Source organism: Heptranchias perlo, chromosome 29 (genome assembly GCF_035084215.1).
Source record: "Heptranchias perlo isolate sHepPer1 chromosome 29, sHepPer1.hap1, whole genome shotgun sequence".
Lineage (NCBI taxonomy): Eukaryota > Metazoa > Chordata > Chondrichthyes > Hexanchiformes > Hexanchidae > Heptranchias > Heptranchias perlo.
The window spans coordinates 25,102,772-25,120,495 of NC_090353.1; the positions used below are offsets into that span (position 1 = coordinate 25,102,772).

General features: G+C 40.9%; 1 protein-coding gene across 1 annotated transcript in view; it reads left to right on the forward strand.

Moving 5' to 3' along the window:
• The window catches only part of LOC137299520 (alpha/beta hydrolase domain-containing protein 17B-like), a 116,873-nt gene extending 99,450 nt beyond the window's left edge, over positions 1-17,423 (forward strand). Inside the window, exon 6 of the transcript XR_010957912.1 lies at positions 16,825-17,423. The gene's annotated coding sequence lies outside the window, so the exon portion shown is untranslated. The remainder of the gene's footprint in view (positions 1-16,824) is intronic.
• The last annotated feature ends 301 nt before the right edge of the window (positions 17,424-17,724 follow it).

The window sequence follows — 17,724 nt, forward strand, 5'->3', positions numbered from 1 at the left end:
TCTGTGCTCAAATGATCGCAAAGGCAAGAGAAAGTGAAAATCAGTGATGTTTATGCTGCCTTCATATTACAGAACTGCTCCTTGAAGACCAAGGGTCCTTGGTCCTTGTGCAATGGTGAAAGGGCCCTAGAATCACAGGCCTCTATTACTGAATTTATATTGCGTTTAGTGAAATGCTATTGGCTGCGGAAACCGGTGTTTCACGCACCTGGTGGTAAATGTCAAAGCAAACTGACTGGGTTTACTGGGGCCTAAATTTGTTAGTGCCCCAAACCGGCGTGATTCCGATGGTACACCAGAATGGAGAGGCCAGAGGACGGAACTAAATTTGTCCTCAGGCCTCATCATAATAATTCAGGCCAGCTGCAGGCAATCAAGTGCAGCTCAGCTGTCGGGGGCCTTACCAATTTTACCTCACAGGAAGTCTGGGAGGAGGGGTAGGTAATCAGGTGGGAGGCCAGCAGCGGCCCATAGTTGTTTTGTGGAGCCAGGAGGAGCCCAAATGCCCCTGAATTTTGAGCGCAGGCCTCTGCCTGCTACATTTTATTATTGTTGAGTCTGTTTTGGGCCCATAAAATGGGAGCAATAATGTTAGATTTAGACCCCACTAAGCCCGGTATCCGGATACCCATAATGGGTCCTAGCAACCCAATATAAAAGCAACTTATGAATCAAGTCCACACCTTGATCCTCATATTTCAATCAGTTCAAAATAATCTTTTTAATCCTTAAAGATTTCTTGACTGAGTCACTTCAAACCCCTTTCTCAGGAGGCACTTTGGTCTAGAAATTAGTCCTAGCAGCGCCTATCATCCGGGCACTACTCGGACTGCTAAGGCCCCAATATGGCGGCAGGAAGCGTGCACATATTTCCGGCGAGAAGTGTGCCACCCTCTATATTGGATAAGGACAAAGAAGAGGTATCCTCTACCCACGCTCGAAATAAGCTAGGGCCTTTGCATGTGCAATTAAGGGGCCTATCACTCATTGAGGTCCCCTTTTGTAAGATTGATTTGCCCAGGGAAACCAGCCCTAACGATCACCTGCAACAAAGATGGTAAGTAACTTACCTGAATGTGGAGCTGGGAGAAGCAGGAGTGTTCCCCCTGACCCCACATCGAGAACTCGATCGCCGCTCCCCATGCCCCCATCCCCCTCCCAATTGCCACTGCTCCTGACCCATTCTCAATATAAAAGCAGTTTAAAACCAGCCCTGTCATCCCAACAGCAGAATTGTAGATCCATGTTTCAATGGAACAGCAGTGTTTGTTTTATATTTCAAAATAAACTTTATTCATAAAATTTGTAAAGGTACATACAATGCAATACAGGTCATACAATTTGCAACGGTACATACAGAAAAATCAACAGTCCCAGAACAATCAATAGTTACGCACCATACATTGTAAATACAGTTCATGGCACCCTAGGGTGCCTCCTTGCATTACAGTCGTTACCGGTTACAGATACAGTACATTTCGTTATGTTCATTTTACATTCTGCCCGAGGGGGTTTTTCCCTGATTCCAGCCCTTCAGTTTACAATAGCGGGAGGGCTCTAAATGGTGGTCTTTCTCCATGGAGACTTTGCGCAGGTCGCACCTCACCGCAGTGCGTTTTACAGCATGTACTCCTGCACCTTGGAGTGTGCCAGGTGGCAACACTCGATCGTGGACAGCTCCTTCAGCTGGAAGACCAGCCTGTTTCGGGTGGACCAAAGGGCCTCCTTCACCAAGTAGATGGTCTTCCAGCTGCAGGTGATATCTGTCTCTGAGTGCGCCCCGGGGAACAGTCCGTAGACCACAGGGTCCTGTGTTACCGAACTGTTTGGGATAAACCGGGACAGATACCAACGCATCTTTCTCCACCCTGTGAAATGTAGCCAACAGCAGAAGACTGGCAGGGCTTCAGTTGGCTATACTCATATAGTGCAAAGTGCCTTTAGACAGAAACTGGCAGAACTACATAACCCAGTCCATCTTGCTGCACACTGCAGCAATGATAAAGGAGATCAAATAAATTAATACATTTAACCAAAATTTAAAAGTCAAACACATTGAAATCGTTTTCATTTGCATTTGCTGATTAGATCTTCAAATATTGTTAAACGGCACCAACACAGAGAAACTGTTAGATCAGACGGAAGGCAAAGCTAAGGTAGATAGGCTGCTTAGTCAGGGCTTCATCCTTCACCACTTGCTGTGATTAAGAGAGTATAACACTCAGTCCATATCTTTTCTGTGTCCATATATTTCATGCTTTTAAATACAGCTTATAACATGATTACTGTTTCTTTAAATTCTGTCTGTTCTAACAAAAGGATTCAATTTTTTCTTTCCAAATCAGATTATACCCAAATGTACATTGTGAATGATTTGAGGGGATAGACTGTGGAACAGGAGGAATTTAATTGGAATCACATTAATTGAAACTGAATTTGATTCCCTAGTTAAACAGCCCTGAAGTCTGCTACCTGTATTATAAATGGCAGATGGGTTGAGTAATCATCAGCCACAAAAATACTGTCATTATCTTTCTGCTGTAACCACAGTGAACAGCACAAACAATGAACTTTTACCCACTCTTCCCTCTATAGATTAGTAAATGTCTTTACCATCTGTCAGCTGCTGTGGGTAAATCCTGTGAGGCCATATCAGGGATTGCACTAAATAAATTTCAAACAAAGGTATTAATTTTCTGAGACCTGATTTGCCTGCTTTTGGCATCTTGAGTCCAGACTAGTTTGGGCTCGAGTAATTGCTGAACATTGTTTACTGTCAGATATATGTGTTCATTTATTGAAAGTTACCCAAACGGGTGCTGTGTTTTTGTATTTTCCTTTCGTCCTTTGGGCACTGAATCTCCCTGATCCGCTGGGAAAAATTAAGCTGTTTTCATTCTGCCGCCTCCAATGGAGGAGAGCAATGCAGTATCCCAGCACAACTATCATAGAATCACAGAGTTTTCTGGCACAGAAGAGGCCATTCAGCCCTTCGCACCTATGCTGGCTGCTGCAAAAAGTTATTCACTTAGTCCCATTCCCCTGCCCTTTCCCCAAACCCCTTGTAAATCTTTATTTTTCAAATATTTATCCACCTCCATCTTAAAAGTTATCATTGATTCAGCTTCCACCACTGATAGGGCAGTCAATGTTCTCATAACCCCCTGTATAAAAGAAAATTCTCCTAACCTCTCTCTTTGCTCTTTTGGTGATGTTCTTAAATCTATGCCCTCAAGTCACAGTGGAAATCGTTTTTCCATATTTACCTTATCAAAATTATTTTATACTGTGTTGTAAATTCAACAAAGGACACAAGGTAACAACAACTTGCATTTATATAGTGCCTTTAACGTAGAAAAATATCCCAAGGTGCTTCATAGAAGCGTAATAAAAAAAAACTTCCTTTTGTAAATAGTCTTTTTCCCCTAACTGTTCAGCTTTTCTTAACCCTTACTGTGCCATGGATAAATTAGCTTGCCATGATATGATTGGGCTCTGAGGGTTACTGATTAATTTATTTGTTCAGCAACTAGCTTTCCTGGTTTGATGTGTGGCCACATCATAAAAATTGCCAGCTTGATCTTTAAATTATTTTTAGAAATCACCCTACCTTCAAAATAGATAGTGCGAGCCAAGAGACAGAAAAAGTTAGGAAAAGTTTTAAAGTTATTTTTGAGAATAAAAGGTTATTATAGCTTAGATTGGATAGAAAAAAAGCAAAGTTAAAATAAAGCCATGAAAAGAATTAGGAAGAAGAGACAATGGGAGAGAAGAATAACATGATAAGCAGAAATAAAGTGTTTTAATTTGTAAATAAAAAATGTATTTAAAGTGTTTAATTTTGTATAATTAATGTTACAGGAGTAAGGTTACTCCTGACAATTTACATAGCTTTATTGCTGCAGTATCAGTGCTTATCCCAATATAATGGTGTGTAAGTTGAAAATTTTTCTAAAGAAGGCTGTCCTGCGAGACTGTCACTTCCAAGGCGCTGCTGACAGTCTAAGTATTAAATCCTTCCCTCTGACATGCCACACCCCAGCGAAGGGGAAGGCATGAGACCTGCTGTCAAGCCTCTGCCAATCCTGTTTTTAAGCTGAATGCTCCCAATCTGAAAAACATTTATGAGGTTGAAGACTCAGCTAAGTGCCAAAGAAATGAAACAATGCCAAATTTGTTGCAGATTCAAGAATTGCTTCAGGTCCCAGTAGCTTCTGGGGTACTTTTCTGATATGCACTGCTGGTGGGGAGCCCTGCCTCCTGCCAGTACGGATCAGAAATTCAGGTATGCGCTGTGCATTATTTTCCAACCATTAATTTAAACGGCCAGAAAATCACAAGCAATGCATGCTGGATTTTCTAGGTAAAGGTCAGAAAAATAATATCTTTTGGGTTAACATTAACTCTAAATTTTTTCTGTTTTGCTCAACAGCCCAGTAAACTAATTTATGAGGTAACGATTATCTTTCTAATTATGTGGAAAGATTCCCTCGGCATGCAATTTGTTACAAAATCGCAAACCGTTCTGGTACCCCACCCAAGTGGCCATTATTCATGTGCAACTTTTGTTACACACAACTAACAGTGAAATCTTCTCCCAATATTTTTTTAAAATTGGGTCTGTAATATGTTTGTCAGCAAGTCTGTAAAAGTGTAATGAGCCTATAATGTTGTTGATTGGGTTCTGCTAACCATGTGATACACAGTCCAATCAGATCACAGAATTGGTTGATGCTAATCATGTGACACCACTGACCAATCACATCACCATTGTTTTATTTTCTACCTTTATTTTTAGTTTCCTATTTTAGAAATTATTTTCAATGTTTTTTCTTATTTTTAAAATTAAATTTCTTCTCCTGCATGCCCTGGTCCAGACAAGCTCAGTCTCCCTGTTCTGTCTGATTCAAATTTTCTCTCTGCTTTTCTGAGATCAAATAGGCTAGTAAGAAAATGGAGGTCATTCTCAAATGAAGTTGGATAGTCTGTTTGCATGGTAGTGGTTAAGGGTGACTCATTATGACTTTCCCCCGCTGTGGGGAAGTACTTAACCTCTGATATTTTCCTTGATGGCACAGTTGAGAACAGAAACCCACTGTGTTAAGTAATCATTGCTGCAAACCTATACTCTACCACAGTACATTGAGAATTCTGACACTGACACCTCATGAATAGTCATCTTTAATTAAATAAGACTGACAAAACGTAGGTCAAATTTATTTTGTAGTGTTTACATGTTATCATCTGGACACAGCAAAGTGCAATGCCATGCATTGTAGTACAAAATAGAAATGTTATTTTCCTACATTGAATACAAGCTGACACCACCAAATTAATATTTATTATTTACATTTATAGAATCATAGAATCTTACAGCACTGAAGTAGACCATTCAGCCCATTGTGCGTGTGCCGGTTCTTTTACAGAGCTATCTAATTAGTCCCATGCCTCTGCTTTTCCCCATAGCCCCGTAAATTTTTCGTTTAATATGATTTTTTTTAACTTTCCAATTTCTCCCTCTCTGGGGATCAATTCCATGGGCAACAGTCACCCTCTGATGCCCCACCCAAGGGACTATTATTCATGTGTGATTTTTGACACTGAGTGCCTGCAGACTATCTGATTGTGGACAACATGACAGCTGAACCCATTCCTCTTTCATTCCTGTCTGGCACAAAAATAAAACAAGAAAGGTGGCTCAACCGTGGCTTACAAAAGAAATTAGGGATAGTATTAGATCCAAAGAGGAGGCATATAAAATTGCCAGAAAAAGCGGCAAGCCTGAGGATTGGGAGTAGTTCAGAATTCAGCAAAGGAGGACAAAGAGATTGATTAAGAGGGGAAAAATAGAGTATGAGAGTAAACTAGCAGGGAACATAAAAACTGACTGTAAAAGCTTCTATAAATATGTCAAGAGAAAAAGATTAGTGAAGACAAATGTAGGTCCCTTACAGTCAGAAATGGGGGAAATTATAATGGGGAACAAAGAAATGGCAGAACAATTAAACACATACTTTGATTCTGTCTTCACAAAGGAGGACACAAATAACCTGCCAGAAATGTTAGGGAACCAAGGGTCTAGTGAGAGGGAGGAACTGAAGGAAACCAGTATTAGTAAAAAAATAGTGCTAGGGAAATTAATGGGGCTAAAGGCTAACAAATCTCCAGGGCCTGATAATCTACAGCCCAGAGTACTAAAGGAAGTGGCCCTGGAAATACTGGATGCATTGGTGATCATCTTCCAAAACTCTATAGACTCTGGAACAGTTCCTACAGATTGGAGGGTGGCAAATGTAACCCCACTATTTAAAAAAGGAGGGAGAGAAAAAACAGGGAATTACGGACCAGTTAGCCTAACATCAGTATTATTCCGACGAGAGATCAAAAAAGTGTGATTTTTACAGTTGCCACTTTCCTAACAGCAATCAAATGTAAGTCTAAAGCTACTATTTCTTCCTAATCTCCTTGATGCTGGGGTCAGGAGGATCAAGGGATTTTTTTTTAAAAGGAGAAAAAACTACCTGAACCACATGTAAAGATTCGCAACACTCTAATCCATTCACAATAATGAACCTGTGGTTCCACAGTGGGCACTCGAGGAGGACAGATTGACTGAAAGCCTCATTCTGTGAGTTCTTCTCTTTCCACCTACTGTACACACCCAGTCTGAGCCTAACCCAAATCCAAACGTACAATTACTCTGTTCCAATTACTTTCCATTCAGTCCCACTGGAATATATAATCCAAACACTATGCTTATGTGTATAAAATTGATCCACTATTAGGGGTTCCTACAACACTGGTAATTGTCAGGCCATTGTCTAATTTAATCTGCGGCAATATAATATTGCATTTACACAGGTTACAGCACACAATAGCTTGACAATAATTAGGGTGAGATGGAAAGAGACAGATGGGATGGCCCAGGGCTCATCAGTAGAAGTAACACGACATATAGAGTAGTAGCGTTTCCAACTCTGGCTGGACTGTATTCAGGGAGGTTTCATCATGCCATTAATCAAGCGACACGCTAATCCTTGTGGCAATCAGCCAATTATGGTGGCTATAATACCCACAATTCTCTGCACTCCTGAAACCGCACTATCCATCACGGGTTTTACTGGTTAGAGCGCAGATGTGTTGCGGCCCTGCTGTTTGTGAGTCCAGCTAGAGTGAAACAGGAGAAGAAAATCCCTCTATGATTTTTCCTCCCAGGTTGCTCTCAGCAGTGATTAATCTGTAAATCCGGGAGACCCCAGTACAATCCGAGAGGATTGGCAACCCTACAGGGCTCTGATGGAATATTTGTCAGCGGAGTCAGGTGCCGAATTGAATCGAAGGGTGCCAATTGCTTGTAATGTACAGCCTATTAAAATCCTGATCCAAGTAAAAAATCTTGGAGACCCACTAATGTGTTTGTCAGTGTTCAACAACACAGTGCACACACAGTCCCCAGCACTCTGGGGGGGTTGGGGGGGGGAGAACTTTGGAGTATAAGATTTGAAAAACTCATTTCATCAAATCTCATGCATTCTTAATGTAACTCCCTTACTGAAATGTTATTTGTTTTCTCCCCTTCCCTGAAGGTGATGACTCCTTGCTCGGGTATGATTTCACTGGCGACGATTGCCCTCTGCTAACTCGTCACAGTAGCCATTATTGGTGTATAAGACATGACGATATTAGTAGGCTCTTCTATCACCGGGGGCATCACAACAAAGCACCCACACATGCTCGTTTCCAGCAGGGGTCGCTGGATATCGAGCAGCAGCAGGAACTCTTTGATGCTGGGATAATGAAGCCATTGCTGACCCATTAGAGAACAGAAAATGCAACACAGACCCAGAATTGGACCTGGGACCTTTCTGGTCTCTATGACTCCGCTACGCATGGAATAAATTCACAGAGTTAATAGGGGAATATGACCTCACGTGTGTGACATTCCTATTTATATGGTTGTGTCCAATCAGTCAAAAATATTCATAAACAGCACAGGTTTTTATGCTGCTCAAACTTACACCACAGAGAGGATTTTATGAATTTGTACTCCTGGCAAGGGTCATCATGTGCAGACAGCGCATATATTAGGAGTTCGGGTGCCAAGGCCAGTGAGTTCCGCAAGATTTTCTGTTCCCTAAAATTAGCGGACAGAAAATCCTGTGCGACTTGCTGACCTTCCAGCCTGAATTCCCGATTTGCACCTGGAACTCTGCACAATTGTATAAATTCATAAAATCTCCCTTTAAAACCCAACCGGATTGAATGTGCCAGTTTCTGTTTGATAAATATTCTCTACTAACCAGATGTTTCAATTTACTTCAGCCACTTACCTGATTACCATAAATTACTAATTATCTGACTAATATGTTCATAATCTTGCTATTCAACTGTGGAGGGCATCAGAGTCAAACTTATTCCTGTTCTCCCCCAAAGTCTACATGGGTACACCCAGCACCGATCATTATATAGTGATAAAAAGCAGGAACTTTGGTTGTTTTTTTTTCTCCTCTTCCCTCTCACCCCCAACCTATGTAATAGAGGCATTAACCCATTTAAAATAAACAGATCAACAGCAATGTTTGTCATGTCCCAAGGTTTTCTGGGCCTGCCCTAATCAATTATTCAATCGTAGCACCCCAGCTCCTGCCCCAGTGGAGTTCCGCTATTTAATCTGAGCCAAGACAGCAGCTGGGGCACCATAATTTGCATCAGGGGCTCTAGGGGAAAATCAGCCAGGATTCCTGCTCCTGATCACTATCCAGTGGCCTCTGCTTGATTTTGTGTGTGTGTGTGGTGTGAACATTGGATGAGGATAGGATCAGGCTCAGCTGTGATGCCTCCAATGTTTGAATAGTCTGTCAACACTCACTGCCTGAGTTGCACATTGAACATGGTTGCTTGCCCAACATGACAGAGGGTACCGAGCACTCATAGACCTGTACCACGGTGAAAATCAGCACCTTCAGGAGGGAGGGGGAGAAAATTGTAAAAAAAAACTTTTTAAAAACATATATCTTGAAATTAGGCCCTTTGAATATTAGCATAAAAATGCTTAAAACGTTCACATCCAATTCCTTCATGTAATGGAGGCACTAACCCATTTAAAATAAACAGATCAACACCAATATTTGTCAAGTCCCAAGATTTTCTGGGCCTGCCCTAATCAATTATTCACGGTGAGTTCATGTCCCGTATTGGGCCTGGTGCTAGGAACTGACCTGAAGGATGCCAGCAGAGGAAACTGTGTGTTCCAGCAGCCCCTAAAGGATTGCTGCTACAATTAAAATGTAAGTGGCCACATGTGGAGGAAAAATTGTTACAAGCACAGGAGATTGGAGTCCCCCCACGAAGCATTTATTGCTGCAATCAATGATTGCTTCTTAATTCTCTGTGTGAGGATTAGTACTAGGGAGGATCATCAATGTTCAACAATGAGCCATAGTTGACAGGTAACCCAGAGATGGGGAATATGAGGTTGTAGCAAATTCAGGGATAACATTATGTTGGTGCTTCAAAAGGCTCAGTTTGTGGAAATGAACAGCAGTTAAATGAGAGAGGCAGCCAGATGAGGATTGATTACAACATGCAATAGAAATAGAACACTTTCAAAACAAACCCTGAAAGAATGTGAAGGCTTATATGAGAAGCAGAAGAGTGTATGATGAGATAAAGCCACAATGGCTTCATGGGGACTTTCTTGACAACTTGCATTCAAGAAGAGGTATTTGTATTGAAATTCAAAACTTGTTAACTCTTTCCACATTTAAATAATTTTTAAAAATAATTAGAGTACAAAGTATAACATAGTTGGGTGTAAGTTAGGAAGGGAAGTCATAAAGAAACACTATGCTTGGTGTTAGCCCAAAAAAATCAAGCATGTTCAGCATTTTCTATATAGTTTATATGCTAATAATGTGCAACTAGATAACAAAGTATAAAATCACAAAGGCCGCACTTTCATGTCCCACATCACTGGCATCTTTAATACTCTTTCACCTTTATCATATGTTCAGTGTGCTCTCCTTATATAAAGAAGAAAGACTTGCATTTATACAGCTCCTTTCATGACCTCAAGATGTCCCAAAGCGCTTTACAGCCAATGAAGTACTTTTGAAGTGTTGTAATGTAGGAAGAAAAATATTGGCAATAAATAAGTTGAAATGTACATTGAGGTTTGGAAGATTAGATTATGGGGAGGTAACGGCAGTAAATCAGCCTTTGGAGTCCTGCTGATATTGATAAACTGCTTGTGTTTCACTAGTGGTCCATTATATCATTGGAGCCACTTAGTTAAACTATTGTCACTGATGGTGGGTATCCTTTACAATATACATATAAATATATTAAAAGAATGAATGGTATCTTTACAATAATATACTGAAAATATTTCTGCAAAAATATTTTTATTACTGAAATCCTGGTATGTTATAGTTTAGAGTCACCAACATGACTTAAAAAGGTTTAACACAAAGATGGGGCTGATCATTGCATTGCTGCTGGTGAACAATAAGGATAGGCAAACAGATCTGAATTGAATATCTGAACTGGTCCAAAGTGAATTTATTTGCAAAGTTCTGAATTTGGCACAGTTCAGACCAGTCTAGGTTTGAATGTGCCTGTCCCTTTTAAAAAAAATCAAACAAGTGTAAGGTTGATGCACGTACAGATAGACAAAGTGTCCCCTGCAGAAACAGTGCTGTGTGCTAGAATTATCAAGCCTTTGTTTAGAGGGTGTCAGTGGCTATGAGTTATTGCAAAGATAAGTAGATTTACATAAAAGAATACTTCCACTGGTGGTTTAATAGTTTGTGTCTGGTTCTCATTGTGGTTTGATGCTTATGTGTCTGAGCTCCTGCCGATCTCATGGGTGAAGTGATCCAATGAAAAGTGCAACCCTGTTCATCTCTTTGTGTGGGGGCAGGGGGAGGAGCAGGAAGTATGCCTGCAATTACTAACCATGTAATGATGTGTATGTGTCCATATCCCTGTTGGTAGTGTGTGGTGGATGTGGTCGAATTGCTAATCATCTAATTCATAGAATCACACAGCACAGAAGGAGGCCATTTGGCCCATCGTGCCTGTGCTGGCTCTTTGAAAGAGCTATACAATTATTCCTACTCCCCTGGTCTTTCCCGAAAGCCCTGCAATTTTCTCCCCATCAAATATTTATCCAATTCCCTTTTAAGTTACAATTGAATCTGCTTCCACTGCCCTTTCAGGCAGTGCATTCCAGATCATAATAACTCGCTGCGTTAAAAAAATTCTCTTCCTCTCACCTCTGGCTCTTTTGCCAATTACCTTTAAATCTGTGTCCTCTGGTTACCGACCCTTCTGCCAGTGGAAACAGTTTCTCCTTATTTACTCTATCAAAACCGTTCATAATTTTGAACACCTCTATCAAATCTCCCCTTAACCTTCTCTGCTCTAAGGAGAATAATCCAGCTTCTCTAGGCTCTCCACATAACTGAAGTTATCATCGGGGTCTCTAGTAGTCTCATAGAGGTGAAGGAGAGGGATGTGTCTGATCCTTGTAACCAGGAGATGGATCAAAAACTTACACAGTTCACAACACTTTCTACTTAGGAATGCAGAGTTATCAGATGGAACCATTCTGAAATCCCTACCTTCTGTCATAACACATCCCTGATCACTTTCCAAGTAAAGTAAGTGCTGAGCCCTTTTTTAAAAAAAAACCTCTAAATACTTTCATGATAAGAAATCAGTTATGGTCTATTTCCAATGCAAGAAAATAGGATTTGGCTTGTCAAATTGTCTTGCTTTTAAACCAATGACAATAAGTGCTGAATTTGCAGCTTCCTAACTGTATACATTGTGCTGTTCAGAAATGGGTTATCTTTAAGCTGCTTTTATACTGATAGATCCTGACATATGGGTCTTCTGCAACTGATGTCAACCCCCAAAGCTTCCCAAATCTGTTAAGGCCAGTTGGTCTCCCCAACTGCCACCAGTCTACCTGGCCCCAGTAAATGTACTGTTCCAACTATCGCACAGTTTCCTTGTCATGACACAACATTATGACTTTAGTATGTAATTAGACATCATGGCATGAGTACTTCACATTGGCCACTCACAGTCAGTCTGCTCATGTACCACATGTTCCAGTTTACAGGCAATCTATATAGAAACCAGCTGCATATCTCCAGCACAAAATATGGGAAAGTGACACACTTAGGTCATTCTTCCAGGACCCGACCAGCAATGTAAAAGCAGTTTGATTGTCCAGGAACATTGCCCCCCTTCCCTATCACCTCAATCCTGAGGATACTGATTTGCAAATTCCCATGTCTAGGGGTGTCATTTTATCTTGATAAAGGTTTGGGAAGATCAAGGATTAGTCATGGTAAAAATGTCAAGAACCATGGAAATTATAGTAAAAGTTATGACAAATCACCAACTTTTCATGTGTTGACCAAACTGCCTTTATTTTACTATAGCCCCGATGTTAACCTACCCCACCTGGCGGAAGCAGGGTGGGTTCAGGTTAAATGTCCGTTTTACACCCCATACGATTTTACTCTCTAATGAAGTCATTCTAGTAAATAACAGCTACCGTGGCTTGAGAAGGGGAAGATGCTGCCAAAATCATTGACTTTTCTGAGGAAGTGACATTCCAAGTAAACATTGGTGGAAAAAGCCGCTCTTAAAGACCCCGTGGCACTATTTGAAGATGTGCAGACACTTCTCCCGATGCCCTGGCCAACATTATTCCCTCGAGCATCACCACCAAAAACAGATTAACTGATCATTCATCTCGTTGATGTTTGTACAGTCTTGCCGTGATAGGAAAGAAAGAACTTACATTTATGTAGCACCTTATCACATCCTCGCTGAGCTTTACAATCAGTTACTTTTCTGAGGTAAAGTTACTGTTGTTATGTATGCTGCACACAAAATGGCTGCTGTCTTTGCTTGGTCAGCAACAGTCACTACATTCGAATAGTAATTCATTGTATGTGAAGTGCTTTCAGACAATTCTGAGTGGCGTGATAAGGCACTATATAAAAGCAGGTCTTTTTTTAAATTTAGAATTCCAAAATTCTTCAATAAAGTACCTGATGAAAGGCTGCTACTGAAACTAAAACCAGTGAGAATTTAAAGTAAAACCTCAATGTGGATGAGGAATTGCCTGAAGGAAAGAAGCAGTGAGTATTTGTTAGGGGAGTGGTGTCAAGATGGAGAGGAAGTGAATAATTGTTAGGGAGTTATGTCAAGATGGAGAGGAAGTGAGTATTAGTTAGGGGAGTGATTTGAACATGAGGAGGAAGTGCTGAGTGAGGTGCCCCAGGGATCAGTGCTGGGGCCTACTGTTCCTCAACCTGTGTTAACACATTAAATTCAGAAACCAAGTGCAGACTAGTTAAGCTTGCAGATGGTACCAAATTAAGAAGGGAAGCAGTCATGTCATAGGAAGCAGCCAATGATGTACAAAAAGACATAGATAAAATTTACAAATGGCAAAATCCGTGGCAGAAAATATCTAATACAAACAAATATAACTGAAACAAAACGTGTCATAAATATGCTATGCATGGTGTAGAAATAGTTAAAGGTGAAGTTGAAAGAAATCTGGAAGTGATAGATTTAACATGTCAAATCACTGTGCAGCAGTAATAAACAAAGCAAATAGAATGTTAAATTGTATATGTTGGAAGGTGTCATGCTAAAACTAGCAAGTACCCTGTTTGAAGAAATTGGGGGTCTTTAGCCTTGAAAAGACATAACTGTGAGGGGACCTTGTACCAATATAGAAAATTGTAAACAATTTTACAACACCAAGTTATAGTCCAGCAATTTTATTTTAAATTCACAAGCTTTCGGAGATTTTCTCCTTCCTCAGGCAAATGTTTCAAGATCAATATAGAAAATGATTAAACAGTATCTATATTGTATTAAGAAGTCTTGCAGAGGGTGCACACTCCCTGTCCACAAACCTCACTTCCTGTTGTCATAAATTTTGGGCATGCATTTCTGTCAACATTTTACATTCAATTTTGCAATGTCAACTATAACAATGTAGTTGCAGGCTCTGGCTACTAGGTGGCTTTGTGGCATGAGTTTCTAAAATCTGTGAACTCTGTCACTATCTGGGTTTATAAAAAAAACCCATTAAATTGATCAACCACAGACAATATACTGGTAGATGAGATAAATCAGTGCACTACTTCAAGGTAAGCCAATATTAAAACAGGCATAGGCTAAAACAGATGAAAAGACTATTTTGGATAGGTGTCAGGAAAAGATTCTTCATGCAAAGAATGCTGAACATTTGAAAAGGCCTTCTAGGTAGGATTGTGGAGGCAAAAACTTTAGATTCATTCAAGAGGCAAAGGATGTGATGAAGGGAATACAAGCGTTTTTTATTCTAGGTGGATGAGCTAGGATAGGTTGAATGTTATTCCTCATCTGTACTTATCGGGTGATCTTGTGACCAAAGCCAACCTGAAATATGCTCGTGCACTCTCACACACGCTCTCACACTCCAACAGAGGTCACTGGACAGCAATCAGAAGTGAGAACTCTGGCTGATTGGTTGTTGTTTTTGCCCCTGTCTAGCCCAGGGACACAGACTAAATATTGCAACACCCTTACCAATGTCCTGGCTGAGATCAGCTAACTCAGAACAGACCAGTGATCAAGCTTGGCATCTAACCACTGAACTGCTGGGTGAGCCTGACAAGTGCACAGCTTGATGTTCAGGATTGGATCGAGCCATAAAGGAGGATTCCTGCAGAACTAGAGTCAAAAGTCAGTTTTTATTGTTGTGTTGGATTTACAACATATAATAATCCAAACAAATATCAAAAATATCTACAGTAAACTCACTTCAGACCTAAAACATCTGGAAAGTTGTTTGAAAGTGTTCAGTCAGGTTAAAGAGTAAAATGTGCAGGCCTCTGTTTTAGAGTGAAGCCTCCTATCTGCTGCAGTGGGATCTTTCTGACTAGATATGCAGACTACTGTACTTACAAAAAAAATACAAAACCATAACAAATTACAATGGAAAACAGCTAAGTATCTAGAACTATATTCTCGAAAATGTCAAAGGGACACAATTTTTCTCCCTTCCTCTCCTGGGGTACTGGAATCTCACCCAAGTGGCTGTTTTAAGGTGCTTTGCTCTAGTGCCCCTGGGTTCCCCAAACATGAGTCTCATGCAACTGGTTGCAAGCCAAATGTAAAACTACCTGGACTCACTTAGACCAACAACTTGGGAGACCCGCTAAGAACAGCAGCCAGTATTAGCGACCTCTGGCTGCATGGGACCCACGCTGTGGGAACCGAGCGACACTAGCATGGATCTTGCACAATTTAAAAGCGCTTATACATGTGTGAGCCTTGACAGTGAGTGCTGGCAGGCTATTCAGCTGCAAAGGGCATCATAGCCCATACTCAAACCTGTCCTCACCCAACATCCACACATGTGAACTTCCAGTGCAGTGAATGGAGTGCAAACAGTAGTGGGAACCTTGATTTATTTACAAGCTTTCGGAGACTTCCTCCTTCCTCAGGTAAATGTTTACCTGAGGAAGGAGGAAGTCTCCGAAAGCTTGTGAATTTAAAATAAAATTGCTGGACTATAACTTGGTGTTGTAAAATTGTTTACAATTGTCAACCCCAGTCCATCACCGGCATCTCCACATCTTGATTTATTTAGTCCTCCCAGTTGCACTGAGGTTAATTGTAGCAACTCTACTGCCAACCAATCTGAGGAGAGTTACAGTACTGACCAAGGATCAAAGCTGGAACTATGCTGGCCTGATTAGTTCAGCTACTGGAAAAACTCTCTGAACCATTGCGGGAGCCCAGGAACAACGGGTTACCATTACAGTCAGTAGATGCACGAATAAACAAACCTAAAGGCTTAAACACCAAAACTGCGTCATGCAACCCCTCTTCTCTCCTCTCTTCTTCGTTCTGGTCAGTTCTATAAAAAACAACAATTTGCATTTATATAGTGCCTTTAACATGTGAAGCACCTTGGGATGTTTTACTAAGAGCGTTATCAAACAAAATTTGACACCAAGCCACAAAAAGAGATATTAGGACAGGTTTTGGTCAAGGAGGTAGGTTTTAAGGAGCACCTTAAAGGAGGAGAGAGAGGTAGAGAGCCAGAGCGGTTTAGGGAGGGAATTCCAGAGCTTGGAGCCTAGGCAGCTGAAGGCACAGCCTCCAATGGTGGAGCAATGAAAATCGGGGATGCGCAAGAGACTAGAATTGGAGGAGCACATAGATCTCGGAGGGTTGTAGGGCTGGAGGAGGTTACAGAGATAAGGCGGGGTGAGGCCATAGAGGGATTTGCAAACAAGGGGCTTGGCCATTGATGATACCACCTGTGATGCAGTGTTCCATTTGAAATATAAACCTGTCTCTTAGGTGCTGACAGACTTGCAGTGTATTTCCAACACTTTGTTTTTACTTCCTATAGTTTAAAATCTTTCCTTCACTTCCCCCACGCCCATGCCATCAGCAAGCGCCACCTATAGTGAATTAAACTTGCGCATTTTTTATTTTGTTGGATTAGGAATTCTGCTGTATTATTGTTGAAAAATATATTGTGAGGTACAGACAAACTACACATCATGTTATCTGTTTACAGCAGCCTTAAACTTTATGGGCTTATGGGTTATCCTAATATAACCTGTTATCAATCCAGAATTACAAACATCTTATCATGTTTAAACTGAGTTTAGAAAGCATATAAACCATCTGAGAGTGGTTGGAGCCAGTTTTCTTTTTGTAAAATTCCCCTGCTTTATTTTCACGGTTTGTTTTGTTCTTATCCCCTTTCAACTTCTCTGCCAGGAGAATGAGGGAGATGGACCACCATGAATGTTTCCAGAGCCACTATCAGTGTTTCACTCTGCATCAACAGGCAGGAGTTGTGTTTTATCAAGTTTGGATGGATGACTGTGCCGGTTACTGCACCTTCCCCCACCCCTCTGACAAGCTAGAACTTTCTACCACTGTGAAGCAATCAATGAAGCAATCAATCTAGAATCCCACCAGAGAACCAGTGAAACCTGTACAGAAATGCGCCAAAGCAAGGAATCAAACCAGAGCTTATGAATGGGAGTCCAGTGTTCTATCGCTAGACTTGTTTCCATCCCCTTCCCTTCAGACTGATGCTTATCAGTTATACGTTGGCCTTAGAAGGAAAAAAGGAGGTAGTAGAATTTTGATAGCAATTTATGGCTTCTCTTTACAGTATAGGTAAAGGGGTTTTTATTTATATAGCACCTCTTAACATCAAAGCATCTCAAAATGCTTTCTTTCACACACGAGTTTCTTTTGGAGAACGATGACTGCTGTGTAGGGAAACACATTTAAAAAGTGCTCTGCAATGTTACCGAGATTCAGAGTGTGGGCTGGCTTTCCTAGTAAACGCACAAATGAAAAAACAACCCTACGTGTGCGACTGTTTTTAAAGTCATGCTTTGCAACTTTGTTTCTGGCTGTTTAAACTTCCTCATTCACGACAATGAATAAAAAACTATATCACTGTCCTGTGCAGACAGCCAGAAAAGATTCTTTTGGCCAATTGGGTGTCTGACATATGTCCCCATGTGCCCAATATGGAATGCATACTGTCTCCCTTTATGCGCAAATCCCACTTACCTAAATCCAGAGAGCTCAAGTGCAGGTTGGCAGTGTGAAGGCTTAGGGACTCCCAGGCATGCACAAGGTGCAACTAGAGTTTAACCA